We start from the raw sequence: 7242 nt of genomic DNA, 5'->3' as shown, positions 1-7242 counted from the left end.
AGTGAAGTTTCTATAATACACATTTACATTGCCTGAGTAAATCAACACAACTATTGGTATGTGGAATGGAGCCGTTGTTAATGTGGCAGATTGTTTTTTGCTTAACATCAGTAAAAAAAATCTATTAAGATCAGTTGCTCTCAGATGGAAGGGCAGCTGTACACTGTCACCATGCTAGCTCTGCATCATAGTCTTCAGTCTCATGTCATTCTTTAGTATACATGAACCTTATTTATATTTCTTTATCCCAGTATTGTTTTTCCACATGCCAAATAAAATTAATAAATAAAATGTAACACATTTCTACATATTAGCAAGATAATTAAAGAGTGGAAGATGAAACTGTCCAATGGATTTCAGGGGCTTCTCACTTTCTTGTAGTTTCAAGAGGTCTAGTTTAATGAGGTATGTCAAAGTATCTGCCTGGAACAGAAAGATAGAATTTTGCATTTGTTTTTTCTGTCAAACAAAAACTGGAAGAATTCAACCAAATTTACTGGATTTTTCAGAGAAATCTATATGGGAAACAATTTATAATCTACCTCAATATATATATTAAATTAAATCAAGATCAATCATAGTCCTAAAACTTAAAAAAAATTTAAAATATATTTTAGGGAGAAACATAAAATAACTATACGTATACAAAATAAATATACATGTGCATGTACACAATAAATGTACAGGAAATTTATCAAGTGCTAGGAGCAGAGAGGGTGGGCTGGTCACATCACATGGACCACGAAGCACATCCGCAGGTCCATACGAGATTGCACCAGAAGCTGGGAGGCAGAGCATCTCAGGGGCTTTTGCCTCCTTTCATCAACCCACTTCCTATCTGTACCATATTTTCTGTTCCTTGGCAGTGAGATGAGTATAACATGTGCGAGAGAGCTCTGTGCAATATAGAGAATAGAGAAAGACAGTGATTTGAACGATCAGCCTGGTTTACCTCCTAACAACATGTTTGCTTTGCTTCTGTGATAATAGTTGCTGATATATCACAATTCCTGAGGGAAAAGATTGCAAAAGTTTAAATCTTTCAGCAGGGTCCTGGATGTGTGATAATTTAAAGGAGACTGCTTCCCCTCTTCTTTATCCCTGTTTTACCAAGAAAGCTAGGAAGCTGTTTCTTCAAGCATGAGTAGCACTAATTGTCAATGTTTTAAGTATGGAGAGGGGAGGTCTTAGAGACATGCAGAGGGAAAGCTGATTCTCCTCCCAGTTTTACCAGGTTTTTGAGACTCTGAAAATGAATTCAGAGAGAAGGCAATGTAGGGGATTGGAGAAGATTTTATTTTTTTTATATTCAAGATGAGTGTGTGCCTCTCAAGAGCACTGTGTCTTAAGAATTTCTCAGAGTCCATTTTACGGCAAACTTAAGAAGGAGAGGGTTATTCTTGTGTCAAATAGGAAAAGGAAAGGGAAATGCCTGGACTTTGTCAGGGTTTTTCCAGTTTTATTTATTCCCCTCTTCTGTCCTTTTATGGACATTTCTGGGGTGTGTCATAGCATAATACACAATAATAATGGCAACAGTCAGTTTTGCAATTCCAATTTTATGGAGTTTTCATTATACTGATGCAAACAGCAGTTATCTGAAACCCAGGTTGATCACAGCCAGCTTTGTGTTTCCTTGCATTAGTGTGATTATTATAATTATGGTTACATCAGGCTCTAAATACCTTGCATATTTCCTCTTGTTTTCTCTACTCTTCCTTAAGCTTACAAGCAAAGATTTGCTTTGAACCTATTGCATTGTATTTCATGTAAATGAGTTGTTCTGTCAAAAATACATTCTCTCTATCTTACTGGTTATATATCAAAAGTACAATGGTGATCCTGAATTCTGTCTACTTATCACAGATAAGTCCAGATCCAGACAAGTTTGTATGTTATTGTTTTAGGTCTCTATTGTATGACGGTTGAGGTCTCCTCAGACACAGCTTTTCTTACTACATGAGTAGAGAGATTCACAGTATTGTTTGTTACAGAGTCGATGCATTTTCCAAACCTTCAGTTGGTTTCTTCACACTGATGCAAGAATAATTATCTTAATTGTGGCATTTCAAGTTGTGCAAATTAATAAATTGCTACTTAAATTCTATTTGGTTACAAATACCCAACTACATATTTCTTCAGCCAGAAACCTGCTGTGGGAAAGAAAGGATGGCTTGGCCTTCAACCTCTCACAGTCAGTGCGAAGCCAATGTTAGCTGTTGTCCAAGCATCTGATAACAGATGTGAACACTGTCAATAAATGCCAATGCATGTAGTGCTTTCTCCAAAAAACCAAGGAAACATTTTTCTTAATTTGTGAATAGTTTTGAAGTATGCACTTTCCAATGTTCTCATCAGATAAAATAACATTTTAATACAGTGACACCGTTTCACTTAAGAATAAAATTTTCTCATGTTAACTTAGATATATTTATCTACTCTGAATTGCTTCTTCACAAAGAGAAAGGGTAGCATTATTTTGAGAAACAATTATAATCACTTAAAGAGATACTATAGAAACTGCACATAGCAATAAGGAGAGATGGTGACTGAACAAAGCTTATAGGATGCAGGTGTAAAGGCAGAGATCATACATAAAGTACACTACCTGATAATAGTGTAAGAATGGAGTTTCAACCACAAGGAAATACAATGAACTGTTGAAAAGAAGCCAATATCAGAGTAACGTAGTTATAAGTACAGAAAAGTCTGCTGACCTCATCATTGATATTGATGTGCCTTCATCTCATCAGAAGGAAAGATTTCCAATAAAAACTTTCAAGATTATAAGTCACATCTTACTAGGTAGAAATGGGTATGTTAGTAGCATATTAGCAAACTTAGTTGTAATTGAGAATAGATCTCCTCTCTCTTTATGATCTACAGATTGTAAACTCAAGACCAGAACATGCAGGAACTTTTTAACTGTGCTTTGAAGACCCGTGTACTTGGCGGCCGCCTCTTCTGAAATGAATGGTGATATAGAGATGAGAGGAGGGGACATTTGATTCTATCCAAGATTGGGAAAATAGGCTGAAGAGTGTCAATCTCAAAGATCAAAACCAAACAACCAAGGGAAACGTAGTACATATTTTATACAAGGATACTGAGGTCCATGGTCCATACTGCCACTGCCACTGGGGACCATGTTGATGCTGACTCTGTGCTACTACTACTGGTAACAATGTGGAAGTCCATGACCTGTGTTGCTGGCAGATATGGGCAAGGAAACTTCTTTTGCATTGAAATGGATGACTTCAGACACCTAACTGAGAATGATAGACATTGAGAGTTAGGAAGCCAATGAAGAAAGCCCTTAAATTTGTGATAGGGATACTGAGGCATAGCTCTTCACAATTGATGGTTTCTAGTTGGAGTGCCTGTGGGGTATAAGGAAGGACTCAGTTTTCTTTAAGGAAATGGTCACTAGAAGTTGACCATGCTTCAGTGAGTATATGGGCAACACAAAGTATGTTTGGTGAATTTTTTTCTTTTCTTTACTTTTTGGGGTGGGTCCCAAGGGTAGGAGGTGGGGCACAAAGGTAGGAGGGTGGACCTGGGAATGGCAAGGGAGTAAGAACAGGGTGCATTGAGTGAAATTCCTAAATAACCATCAAAAATATTATGTTGGAAAATAAATTAACACACAAACAAATGAAACAGATAGGTGAGAAGATGAAGGTAACTGTGGTCGGCAGAAGGCTTTGCGCCTGAACATTTTGAGTGGCAGATATTGAGGGTAGAAGCTTGTTCTATCGTTTCCTTGAAAACCAGCTTCAAGCCTCACAATGTTTCTTCTGGTTGACAAATTAATCTTCCTAGTAGAATAGAGTGATAGGTGAAGTATGCAGGCTGGGACAGTGTCATAATTATCCCTTCTTAGAACTTCCGATACTATATGGGAGGACTAAGGGAGTATTATAGTTTTCCTCCATGTGAGATGATATCTACAGATTATATAAACTGGAGGAAGGAGAAAGAAACTGGGACTTCCCAGGTACCACAGGAGGAATGACAGCTTCCTCTTCGTAAAGTATGGCTATATTTATTGACTCATTTTTAATTTTTTAGTTTTTATTTTAAATTCAAAATATAATTATAACATTTTCAACCTTTCTCCCTCCAAACATACATACACAAACACTCACACACACACACACACACACACACACACACACACACACACATCTCCCTATCTGATTTATCAAGTTCATGCCCCTGGCCTCTTTCCTTAATTGTTTACAATATACACACATATGACACATATATGTGCATCTATTCCTATCAATACAATCTGCTCATTCATATAGTATTTGCTTCTAGTTTGCTTCTGAGTTCTGATTTGACCATTTTGTATTGGATAACAAACTGGGGGAATCTTTCCTGGGGAAAAATATTTTCCTCTGTTCTCAGCAGTTTGGTGTTGCCTATAGTTGGTGTCCAGAGTAGGTCCCAGATTTCACCCTTCTATGTTAGTGTCATGTTTGTTTAGTTATTGCTTAGGCAGCCATTTCACTGAAACTTCATAGGTATAACTTTCAATACATTTTTAAAAGATGCAATCTCTTTGATTTCTAATTTTTTATACCTCTTTTTAATTCACTCCATTAACTGCTAACTGGACAGAAGAATAGAGGACACATTAATCTCCAGGCATGTGTGTAATTTTTATTCTGCCTTGGCAGAAATGACATAAGCATACTATCTAGGGGCCTTGAAATAACTTTGTTTCCTCCCATAAGTGTCAACCTAAACAGGCCTGTTCATCATTTGGAAACCCCTTCTGAAAAGCTTTCTGCTCCACAGATTTTAGAAATAGCATAAAATCTATATAACAATGTAGGCCAGCATTAGCGGTCCCTCTGGCAATTGTCCATTCTCAGTCCTCATGAGTATTTGCCTCTGCAGTGGTCTCTTTGGCTACTGGCCACTTTGACCCCTTGACAGTGTTCTGTAATGCTTTATAATGAACCTTGCATATCTTCTACAATACACTCTCTGTGTTTTGTTGGAATTCTTTTGAAAGAGATCACAAGACCTGAAACACCAAGGGGGCACAGATTCAGCTCCTTTGTTCTCTGCATATGGCCAGAGCTCTCCATGGTTGACACTATAGCAAGTTATTCCACCTCCCTTTCTTCTCGGCATGTATCTCTGAGCCAGGACTCACTCTAGCAAAACTGATTTCTTTATTTTTCTCTAAATACAAGAAAGCTTTTAGACAAACCCTTGCTTCATTGATTATTTTGATTCCATTGAATATGAGCTTTCCCAACCCAGAATTCTCTTATACTCATTGGACTTTACTCTCATGCTTTAGTCATGCATTAATAAACATTTTTGAGTTGGATTGAAATAATTGTTTATAATCCTCTAAATCTCCATATCTGATATGAAGGATTAACCAATAATGTATTTATGTCACATCAAACGTGTGTTCAAATGAAGAAAAGGAAATTTGCAATTAGTTCTGTGCCATATTGGCTCTATGTAAACCATAGCGTAGCACTAAGTGAATCTGCATATATATTTTAAACATTTTCTAGAGATGAGGTTTTTGAAAAGCCTAAGTATACTCTTCATTGATCTAAATAAAAGGTATAATAGACATGGCACTTAGTGGCAGTCAGACAAGGAACTAGACTACATCATCTAGTCATTTTTACAATTAAATATGGCCATCTAACCACAGGGTTGATAGTGGGTTGTTGAGGGATTTGTTTGTGCCCCTTCCAGGTATGGCCCCATTGTACAAGTCCTGAGTATATTATTCAAGTTGTGCTATTTTAGCAGAATAAGTATTTTGAGAGTCTACAAGAACATAATAAAGTCTGAGATCAAAGCAAGCTGTAAGGCAATGCCAGGAAAAGTTTACATCTATGAAGGAAGCCTTTGCCTTTAAGCTTGCTGTATTCTCTGTTCTAGGGAGAAAGTGGCTCTAAATCTTTAGGCACTTTGTTAAGAAGGCTAAAATTTTGCATAAATGTTTGATTTCTTTTCAGTGTATGTCTTGCCTAGCTCTCTTACCTCTTTCCCAATGCTCTTCTTTCTTTTTTTCATTGAGGATTATAGTAAACAGACTAATATCAAAATGCAGTAAAATATATTTCAATAAATACCCTAAAATGGTAATGACATTATGTTTCTTTAAAACAAATAAATCAATTTGATGCTCCTTTGGAAGAACGTTCTTACCAGTGATTTTGAAGTTCCAATGAAGCATTTTGCTTCCTGTACCTTTTGAAAATTCTTAGTCAATAGCCTCAACAATTTTATTTTAATTGTTTGCACATTAGAATAAAAATGGTGTGTTTAGGCATGTAAACCTGAAAGTCCATTTACATGACTGAAGGTACAGTAAGCTTGGGTTATCTCAGCTGTAATAGCATCTACTATATGGATAAAATCCAAGATGGCACATTCTTGCATCACCCCTTTAGGCATTGAAAGAAAAAACTACACATTGTGAACATGAACATAATACAACTCCTATTCTCTGATATTACATGGTGTGGACAAGTGTTAAATACTGATAGGCTCTCTGTGCTGATAAATGCTTAGGTACTTTGTGCAGGAAAATGCTCAGATCCTTTACAATTTTTTGAAAGTTTTCTTCAGATATTTTCAAAATAAATTTAAGTAATTTTTTTTTGCCTAAATAAACTAAGACATATGCTCTGTTTCTTTGGCCATTATTACTTAATGTACCTTTTTACAGAACCACAAATAAATATGGTTGAGTATCCTTCACCTAGGAATAATAGAAATGGAAAAATTAGAAATTAAGATTATATGTAGTTAGAATGACTGTAAATAAAAACTATAATTAAAATAATGATATCATTAGACCATAGAAGACCTTGTATGTGACACTATTTTGAGATCTTTTCTCATATTGACCCATGTTATATTCATATATCTACTTCAAAAAGATATAAATATTGGATATACTATCATTTCTCTATATAGTTGCTTTTGACTGCTTTCTTCAAGTTTTTTTTTTAATTTTTTATTTTAGATATTTTCTTTATTTACATGCAAATTTCTCCATTCCCAGTTTCCCCTCCAAAAAAAAAACAAACAAAAACAAACCCCTGTTGCCTCCCCCCTCCCCATGCCTGCCACCCCGCCCTCTCCCACTTTCTGGCCCTGGGGCCAGAACCTTCACAGGGCAGAGGTCCTCTCCTTCTATTGATGATTGATTTTGCAATCCTCTACCATACACATGCTGCTTGAACAATC

General features: G+C 36.2%; 1 long non-coding RNA gene across 1 annotated transcript in view; it reads left to right on the top strand.

The window, feature by feature from the left end:
- Positions 1–2839: 2839 nt before the first annotated feature.
- LOC116094359 overlaps positions 2840–7242 on the top strand; it is a 20317-nt gene continuing 15914 nt past the window's right edge. Inside the window, exon 1 of the long non-coding RNA XR_004120063.1 lies at positions 2840–2976. This is a non-coding gene — a long non-coding RNA (uncharacterized LOC116094359). The remainder of the gene's footprint in view (positions 2977–7242) is intronic.

This window comes from Mastomys coucha, unplaced genomic scaffold (genome assembly GCF_008632895.1).
Source record: "Mastomys coucha isolate ucsf_1 unplaced genomic scaffold, UCSF_Mcou_1 pScaffold16, whole genome shotgun sequence".
Taxonomy (NCBI): Eukaryota; Metazoa; Chordata; class Mammalia; order Rodentia; family Muridae; genus Mastomys; species Mastomys coucha.
This window is presented reverse-complemented; position numbering and strand designations above follow the sequence as displayed.